Source organism: Nicotiana tomentosiformis, chromosome 1 (genome assembly GCF_000390325.3).
Source record: "Nicotiana tomentosiformis chromosome 1, ASM39032v3, whole genome shotgun sequence".
NCBI lineage: Eukaryota > Viridiplantae > Streptophyta > Magnoliopsida > Solanales > Solanaceae > Nicotiana > Nicotiana tomentosiformis.
The window spans coordinates 144608145-144629582 of NC_090812.1; the positions used below are offsets into that span (position 1 = coordinate 144608145).

General features: G+C 39.4%; 1 long non-coding RNA gene across 5 annotated transcripts; it reads left to right on the forward strand.

Moving 5' to 3' along the window:
* Positions 1 to 1251: 1251 nt before the first annotated feature.
* On the forward strand, positions 1252 to 17381 carry LOC104117254 (uncharacterized). Of its 5 annotated transcripts, none has more exons than XR_011412941.1 (3): positions 1254 to 14975; positions 15057 to 15468; positions 16566 to 17381. It is a non-coding gene; the product is annotated as an uncharacterized lncRNA (long non-coding RNA). The 5 variants fall into 5 exon arrangements; XR_691058.4 differs by having other exon boundaries at positions 1254 to 14124; positions 14413 to 14975; positions 15057 to 17381; XR_691051.4 differs by having other exon boundaries at positions 1255 to 14511; positions 14662 to 14975; positions 15057 to 17381.
* Positions 17382 to 21438: the final 4057 nt, after the last annotated feature.

Consider the following 21438-nt stretch of genomic DNA (forward strand, 5'->3'; position numbering starts at 1 on the left):
AATCAAATATTGTGAATCACAAAAAGATAAAAAAAAATAATTAAAATGGACTAGAAGGAGTATAGTTATGTAGGGATAAAGCTATATAGGTATTAATTATGCAAGAATTAAGTTATGCACATATTACTTATGTAGAGATTTAGTTACGAAATTAATTCTTTTTGAATACTTGATTTGTTGTATTAAAAATTAGTCCATATTATATAATTTAAAGTATATGTTTTTTGTTTAAAAAATATTTGTTTACGAAAAGCAAACAAACATTAACAGCTTGTTTGGATGGTCGTTACTTATTGTATTGTATCGTATTGTTACTTTAAATATAATATTTATTTTGATTGTTATTTAAATTTTATTGTATCGTATCGTTAAATCTGTCGTTACGTAACGACAAAAAATACTATTTTATGTAACGACTGATTTGGTGTGATCGTGTCGTTACTTTGTCTTTTTCTCTTATCTTACCCTATATTATTATTAAATTATCCTTTATCCTACCTTTTTGTATAATAATTCTACTCTCTACCACAATTTTTCTTTGTAATATTGAAGTTTATTCTTCATATTACGGGTACGTGACATCATGAAACAATGGCAACGGATACAATTTATCCAAATATTATATTCAACAAACGATACAATATATTATAACAATACAATACGATACATTATGAAACGATGCGTAACAACCATCCAAACAAGCCGTAAGCAGACAAGCGGGTATTTATCAATAATAGAAAACAGAGAGCACGTATTTTTATCATTTGTTAGTTTAATCCAAGTATAATCTAATACACGTATTCTTATTTTACATTCTATCTCAAATAAAATAAAAAATTCCTCATTATTTTATACATGTATTATTTATATGGGTATAAAAAAAACTAACGAAACGTTATATAAACTATATTGGTTTCTATAACAAAATTAACTTTCCTTACAATACTAACCAAATAATGTAATAAATATAAATTTTATACAGGGATTAATTCTCCCTATTCGCAAACCAAACATCCCCTTAGTGCAACAATAAACATGAGTTTCTTCTACCGAGGTAGCTAATGAACGATTTTAAATATTTTATTTTGTTTTGTTTTTTTAACCGTACTCAAAAAAATCAACTTTCCATCAATGAATCGAAAACCTTAGGAAAATACTTAAGTTCCCTATAACTTTTATAACCTCAAAAAGTCTTGACTATTTATATGTATCCTTAACAAGGTTATTCTACTTTATTTTATTATTATTTATTACTTATTTAGAAGAGGGAGTTGAGGTGCTCTTCGTCGTCCTGCTTCGGGTTTAATTTTGGAATTTTCCATCCCTGCTTCAGGGTTATTCTCGGAAATCTGCCTCTAAGTGGCTTAAAGTTGTTCTGGTGTACATCCCTTTTGTTCAACACGTAAGCGCCAGCAAGGTCTTCAGTTTCTCATCTCATCCGGTGCTCTCCCTCTCCTCTCTGCCTCTCTTTAGATTCTTCTAGGTATAGATCACTGCATTCCCTTCGTTTTCTCCCTAAGTTTGGAATTAAAGCTATATATTGTGGGCTTTTGATTGTGTTCCTAGGTGTTTTTGGTATTCCAGAGTTCTGGTTGAATTGAACTCAAGCCCAAGTTGCTTCTACTATAACTCTTCACACTAAAGCAAGACTGGAGAAGATGACCATTTGTACCATTTGTAATAGGATATTGTATACGGTCGAAATAGATTTCGGTCTTCCTACGTTCGATCGAGTTCAAATGGTAAGCAACCGAAGTGGAATTTTGGGATGAGTTCCGAAGGCAGTGCAAATGAGCATCGAATCCGAAGGCTGATCGAGGAGTCGACTCGATACTTTTATCGAGCCCGTGACCAAATCGATCCGCAAGGTACTGCTTCGAGGTTAGAAATGCGCTACGCCCACCCCGGAGGTCGAACTCAAACCAAAACCGAAGGCTCGATCCAATAACGAGTTCGAGCCAGTGTCGAGCTCACAGACAAGAGTCGTTACAACCGCACTAAGAGAGAGAATCTTGGCGGAAATCGAGGAAGAGACAATTCATCATGGTAGAAAAAAGATCACTTCTCATATTGAAAGATATCTTCTGATGCTTGTTTATTTTTACCTTATTCATTCTTTTGCTCACTATTCCTATTCTCATAGCCAAGAACACTCATATTTCTATTTCTCTATACGATTTGTATAAATTGTATCGCATATCCTTAGAACCATACACAAATTTAACGTTATCCAATTTTTCGGGTAAACAGTTTGACGCCCACCGTGGGGCTAAGGATAACAGTGGTTGTTTGATATAAATCTGCAGTACACACCAGTTTACAACTTCGAATCAGCAATGGCTTTACCTATCGACCATGAAGCCGACCTTCAAGATGAAACCAACAACTTGGTACCTGGGGCCGGAAGGCCACTTAATGATGGCACTGAGGCTCGAATCGAAGTACCAGAAATTCGAGCCGAAGTACCGTTAGATGTCAATTCGCAAGTGGATCTTGAGGCGAAACAACGTTCCGAACCGAAAAAAAGCATTCAGGATGGTACTCGATTCGTAGCTCGAGACACCCATAACGTGGGGGAAATCGGAGTCAGCTTGCGCATGATATTCGAGATGTTACAAGTTACAAGCCCAACAAGTAGCGATAGCTCAGTTGCAGAGCCAAACTCATATACAAAGCAGGTCGGATCCCAATCCGCTTCGAGAAATCACCCCCAGAACGGAGCCCGCCATAGTGAAATCAAATGAGCAAGAATCGGGGACCACTCCCGAGATTACTAAATTGCTCGAGGAACTCACAAAACGAGTCGAAGCCAACGACAAGAGAGTGAAAAAATACAATGCCAGGGTCGATCAGATCCTGGGAGCTCCGCCAATGATAAAAGGGCTGGATTCGAAAAAATTCATACAAAAGCCTTTTCCCTCGAGTGTAGCCCCAAAATCGATCCCCAAAAAATTTCGTATGCCCGAAATTCCCAAATATAATGGTACGAACGATCCTAACGAACACCTCACCTCTTACACATGTGCCATCAAGGGTAACTATTTGGAAGACGATGAGATCGAATCCGTGTTGTTGAAAAGGTTCGGGGAGACCCTCTAGAAGGGAGCGATGATTTGGTATCACAATCTGCCGCCAAATTCCATCGATTCTTTTGCCATGTTAGCAGATTCGTTCATAAAGGCACATGCTGGAACCATAAAGGTTGCAACAAGGAAATTAGACCTCTTCAAAGTAAAGCAAAGGGGTAATGAAATGCTGAGGGAATTCGTATCCCGATTTCAAATGGAACGCATGGAATTTCCACAGGTCACAGACGATTGAGCCGTCCAAGCTTTCACCTAAGGGTCGAACGAGCAAAGTTCGATAGCATCGCGTCGGTTGAAGTAAAATTTGATCGAGTATCCAACAATAACTTGGGCAGATATACACAATCGATATCAGTCGAAAATTAGGATCGAAGATGACCAGTTGGGAGCTCCGTCTGGATCCACGCATCAGAACAGGACAACTGCTAAAAACCAAAGGGAGATCGGCAGAGAACAAAGGTCGAACAGAGACCGATATCAACCGTACGTCGCATATCAGATGAACAACGGTTCGACATGCAACACCTCCCGGAACAATCGAAGGATTGATCGAGGGAAATATTCTCGAGGACTTATGAGCAAGAGCGGCTTTGATAAATATTCTGATCATATAGAAGCACCTCGGTTATCGAAATATAACTTCAGCGTTGAAGCATCCGTCATTGTGTCTACTATCGGACACATCAAAGACACTAGATGACCTCGACCAATGCAGACCGATCCTGCCCAAAGGAATCCCAATCAAATGTGCGAATATCATGGCACCCATGGCCACAGAATGGAAGATTGCAGGCAACTAAGAGAGGAAGTAACCTGGTTATTTAACAAAGGCCACCTTCGGGAATTTTTGAGCGATAGGGCGAGGAACCATTTTAAAAATGGGGATTTCGACAAGCAAAACAAGCAGGAAGAGCCGCAACACGTCATTCACATGATTATCGGCGGTGCCGATACCCCTCCGGGACCAGTGCTTAAACGCACTAAAACATCGATTGTGAAAGAAAAACGATCTCGAACTCAGGATTACACACACATAGGAACCTTGTCCTTCAATGATGAAAATGTAGAAGGGGTCGTACAACCTCATAATGATGCACTAGTAATATCCGTACTCGTGAATAAAACTAAAGTTAAGAGTGTGTTGATTGATCCAGGTAGCTCGGCCAATATCATCAGATTGAAGGTCGTAGATTAGCTCGACCTACGGGACCAGATCGTACCCGCAGCCTTGGTTCTAAACGGATTCAATATGGCATGTGAAACCACCAAAGGCGAGGTAATTCTACCAATTAACGGGGCCAAAATCATCCAGGAAATGAAGTTTCACGTGATCGAAGGCGACATGAGGTGCAACGCCCTTTTTGGAAGGCCATGGATCCACAACATGAGAGTTGTACCTTCGACCCTACACCAGGTTCTCAAATTCCCAACATCGAGAGGAGTCAAAACAATGTACGGAGAACAACCATCCGCAAAAGAAATGTTCGCCATCGAGGAAGCCAAACCAATATCCTCGCCTTCGTCAGTAAAGGGATCAGCCTCGGAAGGAGAAGGAGACACCAAATAGCAATCACAGACATCGGCTTCGACCCAACTAGATAACCAGATGATCGAAGAATATGATGATCGGAGGGTCCCTCGATCCTTCGTGATTCCCGATGACTCCGACACCACCAAATCAACAATTGAGGAATTGGAGCAAGTCACACTAATCGAGCACTGGAATCGGGGATGAGCCCCGAACTCAGGAAGAAACTTGTTCAATTTCTTATCGATAACATTGATTGTTTTGCCTGGTCCCATTTAGATATAACAGGGATTCCACCAGACATTACGATGCATCAGCTAATCTTGGACTCTAAGTTCAGACCGATAAAGCAAAAGAGAAGACCCAGTCCGAGGTAAAACACGCATTCGTAAAAGACGAGGTAACCAAACTTCTCAAGATAGGGTCCATTCGGGAGGTGAAATATCCCAAATGGTTAGCCAATATAGTTGTAATGCCTAAAAAAGGAAACAAACTGAGAATGTGCATGGACTATAAGGATTTAAATAAAGCATGCCCCAAAGATTCTTTTCCACTACCTAACATCGATCGCATGATCGATGCCACGGCCGGTCACGAGATCCTCACTTTTCTCGATGCCTATTCCGGGTATAATCAAATCTGGATGAACCCGGAGGATCAAGAAAAGATTTCATTTGTCACCAAATATGGGACATATTGTTATAATGTGATGCCCTTCGGGCTAAAAAATACGGGGGCGACCTACCAACGCCTACTAAAAAAAATGTTCGAAGAACAAATAGGTAAATCAATAGAAGTTTATATTAATGACATGCTAGTTAAGTCCCTGTGCGCAGAGGACCATCTGACCTATTTGCAGGAAACGTTCGAGATTTTGAGAAAATACAACATGAAGCTCAACCCCGAAAAATGTGCTTTCGGGGTCGGTTCGGGCAAGCTCCTCGGCTTCATGGTGTCAAATTGGGGAATCGAGATTAACCCCGATAAAATCAAGGCCATCAAAGACATCACCATCGTGGACAATGTAAAAGTTGTACAAAGGCTAACGGGACGAATTGCGGCCCTAGGCCGATTCATTTCGAGATAATCAGATCGAAGTCACAAATTTTTCTCCCTACTCAAAAAGAAGAACGATTTTGCGTGGACCCTGATATGCCAATAGGCACTGAAGGAACTGAAACAATATCTGTCGAGCCCACCACTACTTCACACTCCGAAAGCAGACGAAAAACTTTTCTTATACCTGGCAGTATCAGAAATCGCAGTAAGCGGTGTCCTAGTTCGGGAAGAGCAAGGTACGCAATTTTCCATTTATTATATAAGTCGAACCTTATCAGAAGCAGAATCTAGATATCCACACTTGGAAAAATTGGCACTTGCACTGATAAGCGCCTCCAGAATGTTACGACCATACTTTCAATGTCACCCCATATGAGTATTAACAACTTACCCACTTCATAATATTTTGCACAAGCCCGAACTATCGGGCCGATTGGCCAAATGGGCCGTCGAACTCAGTGGGTATGATATCGAATATTAACCCCGTACGGCCATCAAGTCTCAAATTTTAGCAGACTTCGTGGCCGATTTTACGCCGACCCTTGTACCCGAAGTCGAAAAAGAATTCATACTAAAGTCGGGTACGTCCTCGAGGGTATGGACCCTTTGAACGGACGGGGCCTCAAACGTAAAAGGGTCCGGTTTGGGCATAGTTTTAAAGCCACCCAAAGGTAACACTATTAGGCAATCTATTAAAACTACCAGGTTGACTAACAACGAGGCCGAGTATGAGGCCATGATTGCAGGGCTCGAGCTAGCAAAAAACTTGGGAGCAGAAGTCATCGAAGCCAAATGTGACTCTCTCTTGGTGGTAAGTCAAGTAAACAAAACCTTAAAAGTTAGAGAAGATAGAATGCAAAGGTATTTGGACAAACTACATGTCACTTTGCACCATTTCAAACAATGGACCTTACAGCACGTTCCACGAGAGGAAAACAGTGAGGCTGATGCACTTACAAATTTGGGATCATCGGTCGAGGAAGGTGACTTGAGCTCGGAGACTGTCGTTCAACTCTCGAGATCCGTGATCGAAGAAGGTCACGCCGAGATAAATTCTACGAGCTTAACCTGGGATTGGAGAAATAAGTATATTGAATACTTAAAAAGCGAAAAGCTCCCATCGGACCCTAAGGAATCAAGGGCCCTACGGACCAAAGTTTCTCGATTCACGCTGGCTTTAGATGGAACGCTATACCAAAGGACATTCGATGGACCATTAGAAGTATGCTTGGGTCTAGGAGATACCGATTACATCCTACGTGAGGTGCACGAGGGCACTTGTGGGAATCACTCCGGTGCCGATCCATTAGTCCGAAAAATAATCAGAGCATGGTATTATTGGATCGATATGGGCAAAGATGCGAAGGAATTTGTTAGGAAATGAGACAAATGTCAAAGGTTTGCACCAATGATCTATCAACCCGGAGAGCAACTTCACTCAGTCCTTTCCCCATGGCCATTAATGAAATGGGGAATGTATATCGTCGGCCCACTGCCATAGACATCAGGTAAAGCTAAATTCATTTTATTTATGACTGACTATTTCTCTAAATGGGTCAAAGCACAGGCGGTCGAGAAAGTAAGAGAGAGAGAAGTTATAGACTTCGTCTGGGATCATATCATATGCCGATTCGGGATACCCGCCGAAATAGTATGTGATAATAGGAAACAATTTGTGGGCAGCAAAGTGACAAAATTCTTCAAAGACCACAGAATAAGAAGGATATTATCAACACCGTAACACCCTAGTGGGAATGGACATGCCGAATCAATGAACAAAACCATCATTTAGAACCTAAAGAAGAGGCTAAACGATGCTAAAGGAAAGTGGAGAGAAATCCTACCCAAAGTCCTTTAGGCATATCAAACGACGTCGAAATCCAGTACGGGGACGACCCCATTCTCCTTAGTATATGGGTCCGAAGCATTGATACCGGTCGAAGTCGGTGAACCCAGTACCAGATTTCGATACACGACGGAAAAATCAAATAACGAGGCTATGAACACTTGCCTCGAATTATCAAACGAAAGACGAGAAGTTGTTCTCATCCAATTAGCCGCCCAAAAGCAGCGAATCGAAAGATATTATAATCGAAGAACCGAGCTCCGCCATTTCAAGCCCGGGGACTTAGTGCTAAGGAAAGTCACCATCAATACCCGAAATCTGAATGAAGTAAAACTAGGACCAAATTGGGAAGGACCATATCAGGTTCTCGAAAACGTCGGAAAGGGATCATACATGCTCGACATCATAAACGACAAACAACTATCAAGCAACTGGAATGTGTCACATCTAAAATGATACTACTGCTAAGGTACGACCCTTTCATATTCGTTTACATTTCAAAACTGACCCCTGCAGAGGTCCGAGCAGGAGCTAAGATGGATCCTTTACCATAGATCTGAAAGCACGCATTGCACTCTTTTCCCCTTAGACCGGTTTTATCCCAAATGGGTTTTTCGGCAAGGTTTTTAACTAGGCAACCAAAGATCGTGTTGCACTTACAAACAGTATCTGAGGCCTCCTTACAATCGACCTCGAATACTAGGGGGCATCAGCCTTCAAACATATTAAGTTCTGATGCAAGAAAGTTATTTCGCAACAACGGGGTTCCAATAGGAAAAGTTGTAAGAGCAAAATGGTCAAAACGAACCATGCTCAAGTAGTTGGCCCGAACCCAAGCACGAAACATGAACACATGTATAGTGACTTGCAAATAAAGTACTCCTCTTTACCGATATCTTATATCCAAGAAAAACTCCTCTATTTGGAGATTTATTACACAAACAGAGGTAAGATAAATTCGACTACTAAGCCTATGGGCTACTTTCATTTCGAGTTCGAGCAAGCACTCACTCGACCATTACGCCTACGGGCTACATTACTTCGAGTTCGAATCATTCACTCGACTACTAAGCCTATGGGCTACTTTCACTTCGAGTTCGAGCAAGCACTCACTCGACCATTATGCCTACGGGCTACATTACTTCGAGTTCGAATCATTCACTCCACTACTAAGCCTATGGGCTACTTTTATTTCTAGTTCGAGCAAGCACCCACTCGACCATTATGCCTGCGGGCTACATTACTTTGAGTTTGAATCATTCACTCGACTACTAAGCCTACGAGCTACTTTTATTTCAAGTTCGAGCAAGCACTCACTTGACCATTATGCCTACGGGCTATATTACTTCGAGTTTGAATCATTTACTCGACAACTATGCCTACGGGCTATATTATTTCGAGTTCGAATCATTCACTCTACTACTAAGCCTACGAGCTACTTTCATTTAGAGTTCAAGCAAGCACTCACTCGACCATTACGCCTACGGGCTACATCACCTCAAATTCGAATAAGCACTCACTCGATTATAGAGGCTACAAAATCCAGAATTTTATTAAGTTGTTTAAATATTTGTGAAAACATTTATAAGGCATGTATAAGCACTTCACAAAACAGAAGCAGGTCGGCAAAGTTGTCTATATACAAAATCATCTACATGATTGATTACAAATGAAAAAACTAAGGACTAAGCTTCCTGGTCATCCTCAGGAATGGTTTCTTATCTATCGAGCTCCCCCTCGTTCTCGGATCCACTCTTGCTACCGTTATCGTCATCATCATTGCCATCAGAAGCCAAGGCTTCAGCTTCAACTTCGAGCTCTTTAGCCTTTTTTACCTCTTCAGCAAGGTCGAAACCTCGAGCGTGTATCTCCTCGAGGGTCTCCCTTCGAGAACGACACTTAGCAAGTTCGACAATCTAATGTGCTCGAGTGTCGGCAGTATCCGCCGCCTCTCGTGCCTCCATCTGAGCAGCCTCGGCATCAACCCGATACACGGTAATGGACTTGTCCGCCATGACTTTTGATGACTCGACCTCCGCCTTGGCCTCAGCAAGCCGTGCTTCAAGCTCCTCGATCCTCTTAGCCTGAGCCGAATCCTTTTGCTTAATGCTTCGAAGCTGAACATCGGCCGATAATAATTTGGCCAAGATGGTTTCTTTTTCCACGGCAGGCGGTCGATAGTCTCCATCCACCGATTACATTCAGCCTTGATTTGATCGACTTCTTCCTGAAGTAACCCGATCTTTTCAACCTTTTGCTGCAACTGAGATAACGAAGGGTTAACATCCATAGTTGAGTCAAACCCATACTCTAACAAAACGAGGCTCACCTACTTATCTAGTTCGGCCTCTTCTTCACGAGCCTTAGCCAAATCTGCTTGGAGGTCCTTTATAGCCTCGTCCTTTTGGCTGCAAAGAAGCCGCAGGGCATCTCTCTCCCCCAAGACCTTCTAAAGCTCGACCTCGCACTAGCTGAGGTCGACTCGAAACCTACTAATGGCTTGTACAATAGGGAAAGAACACAAGTCAATTTTGGAAAAGAACGAAGAAACCAGATACAGTAAAATCATTACCCGAGAAATGAATCGTTGGGCCTCCTATAGGATAAGAGAAACATCACCAATGTCGGAGGCATCATCGACTCCAGTAAAGCAATCCCAAAAAGGGTCCCCTACACTAGAGCCTCCGCCCATATCGGGGGTCTTCAATTCTCGAGCCTCCTTTAACGCCTCCTCAGAAAAGGTTGGAAGAGAAAGCAAATGACCCACTGTCATGGTCCCAAGCGAATTGCTCGGGATGCTCTGATCGAGACTTAGGGTACCGGAACCAACCCCGACAGGTATAGCCGCCATCGGCTCAGAAGCTCTGGCAACCTCGATAGCTTTCGCAGATCGGATCACCAAAGCCGAGGCATCATCTTTTTCTTCTTCTTCTTCTTTTTCTTCTTCTTCTTCTTCTTCTTCTTCTTCTTCTTCTTCTTCTTCTTCTCTCAGTCATTGGACCGAGTCCATCGAAAGAGCGATTGCCTTCCTCCTCACCCTTCGAGTTTTGGGTTTGGGGTCCTCTGGCCGAGAGATGGCTTTTCGCTTCTTATATTTCCCCCGGTTCCGGGACCGGGGACTTGGTTCCTTCTTCACCACTCGAAGGCCTCAAAACGGCATCCTTGGTTACACCTGCATGAAAGGAAATCAGTGACGAATGGAGCATAAAACATATTTCGAAGAACATGAGAAGTAACCCTTACCATGATTCTTGGTCTCCTATCTACCTTTTGCCATATCATGCCAAGCGCGTTCAGCATAAGAGGAAGTCGAGGCTAACTTCCGAACCCAATCCTCGAGGTCGGGTACCACTTGTGGCATCCAAGGGGCAGCTGTATATCGGAGAAAGACATCAGATAAAAATGGAAAAAGATACGAAAAACGTCTCATGAAAACCACTTACGGTCGAAATTCCATTCCTTGGGGAACGACATCTACTCTTTCGGAATGAGGTCACGGGTCCTCACCCGGATATAACGGCCCATCCAACCCCGATCCTTGTCTTTATTGATGCTCAACATCAAAGCCTTTGATACTCGACAATGAATCCTGATTAGTCCTCAAAAGATTTGAGGCCGATACAGTCGTATGAGGTGATTCAGGGAAAATTCCAGCCCCCCGGCCTTGTTGAAGAAGAAGCTAAGTAAGGTTACTATACGCCATAGAGAGGGATGAATTTGACCAAGGGTGACCTGATATCTCTTGCAAAAATCGATGATCACCGGGTCGACATGACCCAACGAGAAGGGTAAGTGTAAACACTTAAAAACCCCTCCACATGGGTGATGACGCTCTCTTCGGAGGAGGAAATTTGCAACACAACCTCGGAACCCCAGTTGCAGTCTTTCCTCACAGCCTCGAGATGACCCTCCGTTATCGAGCACATGTATATCGACACATGCTCATTGACCCGGAACAAATGAAAGATTCTCAACCTTAAAATCGATCTTCAGAGTACACGGGCTGAGAATATACTCATAGGTAGGCGACTCCACCGGCGCCTTGTCGCCGGACGACCGTGAAGAAGAAGCTTTCTCCTTCTAGGGTACAGTTTTTGAAGTTTTGGCCATTGATATAAGAGAAAGAAAGGCAAAGGAAGATGTAAAAAGAAAGGGTAAGAAAATTTGGAAGAGTGAAAGATGTAAAAGTGGTAAATGTTAGACGGAGGGGTTATTTATAGGCTTGCATCGTGACGGTTCAATATTAGAGGTGGCCGACCACCGTCTGACATGCATTAAATACCTTGAAAAGACTAAATCGATGGGACATCTATCACATACGTCATGGTCGAGCCCTGTGAAAACGTCAACTTATAACCTGATCGAACCGTCGAAGATTATATCGATTCTCACCACATCCTTTCTGAGAAACGAGAGGACTATCTGTGTACGATCAAAATAGATTTCGGTCTTCCTACGTTCAATTGAGTTCGAATGGTAAGCAACCAGAGTGGGATTTTGGGATGAGTTCCGAAGGCAATGCAAACGAGCTTCGAGTCCGAAGGCTGATCGAGGAGTCGGCTCGATACTTTTATCGAGCCCGTGACCAAATTGATCCGCAAGGCACTGTTTCGAGGTCAGAAATGCGCTACGCCCACCCCGGAGGTCGAACTCAAGACAAAATCGAGGGCTCGACCCAATAACAAGTTTGAACCAGTGTCGAGCTCACAGACAAGAGCCGTTACAACCGCACTAAGAGAGAGAATCTTGGCGGAAATCGAAGAAGAGATAATTCATCATGGGTCCTCCTCTATATGCTTTATTTTATTATAAATTAAGTAGGATCCCTCTATTATAAGAAGAGGGGAATGCTTGTAAGCAGGGAGGACAGAGAATACACTGTAGAAAAAAGATTACTTCTCATATTGAAAAATATCTCATGATGCTTGTTTATTTTTACCTTATTCATTCTTTTGCTCACTATTCCCATTCTCATAGTCTAGAACACTCATATTTATATTTCTCTATACGATTTGTATCAAATTGTATCGCATATCCTTAGAACCATACACAAATTTAACGTTATCCGATTTTTCGAGTAAACAGATATTTGCCGCGTCTATCAAGTGTTGAGGTGTACTTTGCTTTATCAAACACGTGGTGTGCAATTCTTCAATCTTACCTTGTGTCTGTATTGGTAGATCTATGTCGTTCCCTCTTTGTTTTTCCTTATAGGTTTGGAATTAAAGCTATGTAATTTTGGTTGAGTTCATTCACATAGGGTTGGAGTCAGTGCTGGATATGTATCTTCAAAGAGCGAGGAGTGTAGGTCTTATAATAGGTGGCTGCCAACGCAATTGGACTCAATGTTTTTCAGCTCATCCTCTTCCTCCCTTGTGCAATTCTTCAATCTTCCCTTGTGTCTATGTTGGTAGATCTCTGTCGTTCCCTCTTTGTTTTTCCTTTTAGGTTTGGAATTAAAGCTATGTAATTTTGGTTGAGTTCATTCACATTGGGCTGGATATGTATCTTCAAAGAGCGAGGAGTGTAGGTCTTGTAAAAGGTGGCTGCCAACGCAGTTGGACTCAATGTTTTTCAGCTCATCCTCTTCCTCCCTCTATTTTGCGCAGTTAGATTTTCTTTTTATGGATGTTGGTTGATTCATTTTTCTTCCTCCTATTGTTCTCCGTGTTGGCGCTGCTGAAACCTAACATTACGAGTTCTGCTGAGAGGTGAGACTTGCTTTTGCTCAAATTTCATGGTTGTTGTTGTGTGCTACTCTGCTGACAAGTTAGACTTTGTTCTTTTAGTTAGCTTTCTGTTTCATCTTGATAAATCTTATGGCTCTACTTGGCTTATTAACTGACATATAACGAACTACATATATGAATTAAGTTGTTGGTTAAAGCTGACATAGGATTCATGGCAATTCGATACTATAAATGATTTCAGGATGAGGTGCATTTTTTGGATTTAATATTTAAAAAGTGATAACCAACTGCTTGACATATTTTATTGGGTTCTCGGGAGTTTGATTTGGATTAAGGTTTGGGAAATTGTATAAGCGAAGAGAAGTAAAGAGAAGAAAGACAGGCACGTCCGAAAAAACGGTAAGAGACACTATATCGCGGAATTGCCTGAGATGGATGCTGACTTAAAGGGAGTGGCAGGAAAGGAATTGGGAGTTGGTGAGGTTGGAATGATTTTAGACTCTGGCTGCTAAAATGTTAAAGAGGTTGAGTTTTCTTTGTGTGGGCCACAACAAATTTATTTTATTTAATTTCGGTTAGCTTTGGGTTATTTGTTACCTTAAAGAAAATTATTATCACATGACAGATTAGTTAGGTCATTGCAAAGCAATGAATTTAACTTTTAGAATAAAGAAGATTGGTATGTTCATGTAGCTGCATTAGATGATGTGATTGTAGGAGCAGATTTATTATCTCCCTTCCCTCAAGAATAGTTTCTTTTTTTTCCCTCCTCAAATCTCTCTTCCCTCAATATTGGACACACTGATGGAGTCACTTTGTGATTTTGTTTATAAGTAGATGTTTGTCAATGTGAGTTTATTGACCTCTCCAGAAGAAGAACTGAAGAGGAGAAATGCTATTGACAAGCTCAAAAAGGTTCATCCACGTTTATCTGGATCTGGAATACATTTTAATTATTTGTGTAAATTAATGTGCATTTTATATAAATTGTTTTTAAAGGTTCCTGAGATTCGTTAATCATATTGGACAAAATAAAAAATAAATAAACAAAATAAGCATCACTCGTTAATCATGAATCATCAGAGTTTTTTCCAGTTGTTATTTCAGTACGTAAATTATGTAATTGACTTCCCAATTTCAGAGAGCTGATTTTTCTCTTGACAAAGAGTTATTTACTCGGTTACATTGTTTGTCATTGATTAGATAGTGATTGAATGGGTTAAAACAGTGGCTTAGAATCGTGCTCTACCGAAGAGATACCTTAGGTTCGCATCTGGCACAATATTGACATATGGTCTCGGAGTAAGTCTTGTTCCATTACTTGACAGTTTCCTTTATGCAGTAGTATTTATTTTTGTTTCATTAGGGAATGCATTAGTACAATGACAGATTTTTGGATTAATAATTTGTATTCTTCTTATCGAGCTGACATCTTCTTGTTGCGAAATGCAGTTTCAAGTTGAATGTCTTTGAAGAGGGAAATGTATTTTCAGCAAGACAACATTACAATTGACTTTCGTAAATGTGGCTCTGTTTTACCCAGTAATGGAATAATATCAATCCAAACCTGGGAAAAATACTTTTTAATTATTGTTGTTCTTTCATTTTTAAAATCACTGCTTCAAGTTGCTGCAGGAAAATACTGATCTTCTTATTTCGAACTTGCAGTGTCCTAATCTTCTGACTTGTTTTAATCTTCACAGGTTCATAATTCCGAGTCGGATATTGATGCTTTGTGTGTTGGACCATACTTCGTAATAATAGCGGTGAGTCCTTTTCTTTTTAGCCTCTTTGAATCTCATTGAGTTTTACAGATTTTGATGTGTATATCATTGTGATTCATGTAGGAAGACTTCTTCATTGTGCTTTATAACATGCTCGTGAGCAGACCAGAAGTATCAGATATCCACTATGTCAAGGGTGCAAAGGTTCCTCTGATGCGATTCAAATTTGATGGGATCTCGATCGATCTTCCATATGCACGACTGAAAGTAATATCTATACCTGAGGCGAGTTTACATTAATATTGTTGTTATTGTGATCAGTTTTCAGTAGATTGATTAACCACATCAAGTAACCACCTTTTAAGCCTGTCCATTTGCAAAATAAAACTGTTGCAAAAATTTTCATAGATTTCTTGCTCTAACGAAGGGTTATTGAGTGAAGTATCACATCATATTAACTTTCTCTGATATGCCCAGGATGTGGATGTATTCAACCCTTTATTCTTGAAGAATATTGATGATACGAGCTGGAAAGGTTTGTCAGGCGTGTGTGCAAATAGGAGTCCTTCACAATTTAGTTAAACAAAAGTTATAATATAGAGATTCTTACGCAATGAAAAACATATAAAGATTATTATGAGGTGAATCATAATGTGTTATGCATGGTATAAATATAGTAAAGTTGTTATTTCGGGAAACACTAAAAATAGGACTTATAACCCATAGGCATAGGAGCAAAATATCCCAGTCCCAGTTAACACTTCTCAGGATGCCATTCTCAGCTCTTTATCTACTCTTTCCTTCTTCGTCCATTGAACAAACTCTTACCCTCTCTACAAATTTTGAAGTTTTGCTTCACAAATAAAAAATGCAAGTGATACTGTACGTATGCCTACCATACTGAACACATAGTGGATTACGTAGATTTAGAAAACTAAATTTCGTTGAAACAGATTATTCAGCCTAGGATAACTCACTATGATGTCAATTTTGATTGCACCACCGATAGAAATGAATGGAAAAAAGACCGAAAAAGATGTTAAAAATAATCTTGAAAATATTTGTTTTGTATAATCTTTCTTTTTTTTAAATATTTAAAATCTTCCTTTGGTTAACTTTTTCTTTTTGGTGTAATACATGAATTTTAGATTCAATTTGTTCACTTGAAGCTTGTCGTTTTAAATTTTTACTCCCCTACTAAAAGAATACTAAGCAGGTCGGGATATCATAGCAAAGAATAACATTAATGTCATAATCAAACTATAATTAGGTTATTTTCTTGGAATTTTCATTGGTAAAAGAATGTGATCTTGTGATAATACAACTTTAAAGCTTTACATGGGAACGATAGAGGAGCTACTTAATGACACGATGGAGAATGAATTATCTAAATGCAGTCACAGAGCGTCTCCTAAGAACATTTAATGAATTAAAATACTCCATGATATAATATGATCTTACTGCTGTCCGGTGAATTTATTTTATTACTGAGACGATATTTGGTCAAATGTAGTTGATAAACATGCAATGTCAAGTTGATCATTGTTTAATTTCTTTAAGTTTCTTAAATTATGACTTATTTTTCTAAATTGATTTAACTTTTACTGTTTCGAAACACCTTGGTGATTGCAGCTGAAGGTTACGGTCTTTCCTCCTTGGCATTCTCGTTAAAATCGACATAACTATTCTTGCTGCTACTGTATGTATTCTAAGTAAGAAGCAAAATTCAACAATATAGTTTTTAGGATAATTCCTATTAATAGTTTGCTCGAATTGTTTTTGATGAGGGGAACTAAGAGGAGATTTGGCCCAGTTATGTAAATTTATTTTGTTCTTGGGAGGTGGCTGACCAACCCTCCGTTGTTCTCTCTTTATGTTTCTGTGTTGTTGTGATGATATTGACGATGGTGTAACAGACATCAATCAGGTATACGCAACGGAGATCTAAGCGACGTCATATTTTTTTAAAGCGCTATCAAGTTCGTATCTGCCTGTGTTGTCGCCAATTGTACTCCTTAATAGAGGGTAAAATATTGGAACATTCAATGATGTTTCAGATCCGCCGTTGCTTTTGATCACACCATGGAAATATCATTCAGCTTGAAAACATTGCTCAATAGTGAGAAATTCCCCCATGACATTCATCTCCACCTTCTCTTCTCTCTCCTTTCGCTCATCTCCTGGGCCTTAATCGACTTTGCTCCAATTTTCTCAGTTGGGAAGCGAAGCTACCTTCGAGCGGTATATGGGTTGTAATATTTGTGGTAGCGGGGTAGAACTTGAAAAGTTGGCCACTTGAAACGATTTATGGTACTCGCACTAATCACATATTTGACATTTCTTATTCTCCTCTCTTTTTCTCCCTTTATAGTTTTCCCAATTTGTTTTACTTTGTGATATATATTATGTTTTTGCTCCAAAGAAATTGATTTAGGAAGGAAGTATCGATGATTCTGTTGTACTGGTCTTGTGGACTCAATTTGGTACTCTGAAACTTTTAGTTTAGCTTTTCTAAACATGTTGTGGTTTTAATCTCATCAAACATGGCCTCAATTCACTCTTGACTCAATTGCCTAGATGATTTCTCAATGGAACACTCTTCTTTAAGGCATGTCTCAGTGACGCTCACTTATAGAAATTGACTTTGAATTTTAATTATTTCTTTGGGCAATTTCTTAGCGGCTATCATTAGGATTAGAGTAATATTTGGAGGTTAAAAAGGCTGATTTATGATCATCCTGAAGTATGGCAATGCTAATGTTGTAATTTGAGATAAAAGGTCTCTTCTTTTTCCACTTGAATATGTTAATAGATGAATGCATGAAAATTGTCAAATGATTAAAAAAGCATACTTATGTCCTTCGTATAAGGAGGTGTAGACTGAAGTATCATAATTTTGTATTCATTTTGTAGCTCTATGATTAATCAGAAATTCATTTTTGATCTATTCCTGATCTATTTAATATGTGAATATTAAGGAAACCAACAGTGCATAATGTAATATTATGAAATATTCTTCTTTATCAAAGATGAGTTTGATAATGTGTAAGCATTCCGTCCATATTTTTTTTTATCTCAGAGTATAAACAGTATCTAAGTGCTGGCCAATAATTACCAGGTACAAGCTCTTGCAAAGAAGAATCTTTCACTCTCTATATGTTTACTCTCGAACTTTCCTGTTATATGTGACTTCCTCAGAAAATTTAGTGTCAGCCAAATTCCCAAGGAAGTGATCTTTTTCACTTTGTTCACTATTACTCATCCTCAAGTTCAATTTACATAATCGGTTTAACTTTGTAGCAGTGAAAATTACAGTAACTATGTATATGATAAGTTGGATGTTAATGAATGGGTTTCTATAACTTCCTATTTTAAGCCCTAGGAAGATGTGATGGTAGCATGTCGAAGGTTTCTAATAAATGTCTGTGAAAGATGGTGCTCTTTTTAGGTTAGTAATGCGTGAGTTAATTTTATTGGCATGTTCAGTTGACCTTCATAACAGTAAGACAACTGATTTTGGATTGAAAAATTTAGAGTTTTGGTAGATCTTACCATTTTAGTTAGTGAAACAAGATTCTCTTTGTTTGAAGTGTTTAATACAACCTTGTTTGTCATTATATTCTATGAACCTGTAGTGCTGTAGGTACTTCCGACATAATTATGTGCAAACGTTTACCTTATATTGTGCTTTAACCTTTAGTGCTCTGTAGTATATATGAAATCACTAAGACTTTATTCCTTTTTAATTTACCATAATTAACTTATTGGGTGAACAACTATTGGTATCAATTTGTATACCTTAAACTTCAATGGCAAACCGTATTCAATTTTAATAGCCCTTGTGGCTCACTTTAAGTTAATCTTCCTGATGCTTCTTCTTAAGTATTGAGTTAATTTATAGTGCATTTTGTTTGCCTTATGCTGGACCTAATTTTGCACGTACACTCGGGAATATTCTAGCTATTGAAATGGTATGGTAGCCTGTATAAAACAACTTTTCTACGGGGGTTTTCCTTTCCCTTGGTAGTGTGGAGGATTTCCGCCCATGATTACTTAGGCAGGCATATGATCTTTGCATTCTTATTTCTGTTTTCTATAAATATGAGGAGACATAATTAGCCTTTTGCTACTCCAATTATCTTGCTTTTGATTCGTAAATTGGAGGGTTTAATATTCAAATGGGCTACATTGAGGAACTCAATTGTAGTGTCTCTTGCTTGACACTTATCTGTGCTCTGATTATTCTGTGTTATGCTTAGAGTGGTAAAGGTTTTTGATGATAGGTTAGAGATGAAATTGAACACCTTTTAGATGACAATGAAGACATGGAACAGTTGTACTTGACTAGGAAATGGATTCAGAATCAGTAAACTGAGTCTCTTTTGGAAACTATTGTTCCAAATAGCTTTGTTTCTGTTGCACCAAATCTTCGTAGGCTTAATTCTGCCAGAAGCAGAAGTGGAAGTTTGGTGAGCAACCATTTTAATGACAATGATATGGAGGATCTGGAGATATTACTGGAGGCCTATTTTATGCAGTTGGAATGTGCGTAACCGTTGATTGAGTTATCTGATGGAATACAAAATACTTCCGCACCAATTTTCCTTGTTGCTGAATAGTTTAGTATCGCCTTTCTTGTGGCAATAATAGTTACATCGAAGGAGACAACAGACACAAATCGAAGCATTATTGTCCAATTTTTACCAAATATGCAGAAACTTAACTTATAGCAATGATGTTTATGCTTTCAGCATTATTCTTCTAGAGCTTTTGATGGAGTAGAATAAGGGAGAAATGAGTTAATGCATCTACCATCTTTAGCTGATATCTTATATTTTGTATTGACTCATGTAGCATGAAATAGTGAAGTCGGTGAGGTCAGTAGTCAGGTTTGCTCCTTACCTATGATAATGTGAAAATAAAGTTAATCCTATTATTTTTGGTATCTTCTCATGGGTTAAGATTTGGCATGATTGAACTTTCAAGCTATCGACAGTAGCAGATGAAGTATCTAATATATGTGTTATGTTGGCTTTATTAGAGTTCTTTTTAAAAAAAAATTAATTTTATTGGTTCTTAAGATGAGTGGTCAAGAGATTATTAATGAGTCAATAGAAATGAGTCAATAGATCTTTCTACGACTTGGATCTGTGTTTGGTTGTTCTTGTGTAGTGGAGTTTCAATTGTAATAGAGTATTGAATTTCAAGTCCTTTGTTTATACTATTCAAAAAGATTCTATCTTGCGCTTTAGTAACATAGGTTGTATAATACTTGAATTTATATCAGACCACACTTCATATAGAAAAAAGCCTATTTATTGAAAATAAGAGGACAGAAGGGTTTGTACATTGAAACAAGCAAAAACTAAGAAAAATCTGGATTACAATCCTGGAATAACCCAGATGACAGAAAGGAAAACAAAGCAAACTACCAAAACTCCTTCCGGATGGGGAGAGGGGTAGCTTTTCAATTGCTAAGCTTAACATTTGGCCCAACAAGCTGCACATCGGCATTACTGGAACCTTCCCCAATTTCGACCATATTAACCTCATCAAACAGACTCTGGAACCTCTTGATCAGCTCTTCATCAAAGTCGACCACAGGTTTTGGGACCACTGATATTGGGCGTTTGGCGACCCCTGACTTGACGAAAGACTTGGAGATATGTGGAACAGGTTTAGGGAGTGACCATGCCTTTCCTTTCAAACTTTTAGCCTTTTTCACGTCCTTCCCTGTGAGTGTGAATCCCAAACCAAATGTACCAAAACTTTCACGTGGACACACCGGATGCACAATACCTTGCAAAGATGAACCCAGACCTTTGCCCGGCAGAAAATCATTCTTCAACATTTCATTTGCTACCATGACAGATGCGGATGGTATCTTCGGACCTAGGATGCATTCTCCTTCGGGAATATTCTCAACAGACACTGTTTCAAACATTTGGTAAACCCAAAGCCCTTTATCATCTTCAACTTCAATAAATGGAACGATTGTGTCATTGTAAGCAGATGAGTTCTCATCACCGTGCACAACTATTTTCTGCCTGTCCCATTCGAACTTTACCATTTGATGCAGAGAAGATGGGATTGCCTTGGCAGCAACTTCTCACAAGATCTATTCAATGAGCTAATAGTTGTGGACTTACAATATTGCCGCTGAGGACTATATCCTAAATAACACATCATTAGAATGTCTACCTGTATCTCCTCTATCACAACTCCTCCACAAATTGATCTTAGTACATTATAAAAATTATCCACTAACATAATATAAATTGTAACTTAATAGGTTCGGGTCCGGGCTCAGCACATGCCATTCTCTACTAGTAAGAATAGACTCAATGGTTGGAAAAGTAAATATCTTAATTTAGCATGTAGAATTACTCTAGCTAAGGCTACCTCAACTTCCATTCCAAACCATGCCATGCAAAATAATTAACGCTTGTATTAGTGCAGTTTGCAAAATAATTTTGTTGTTGCAGAATAATGACTTAGATGGAGC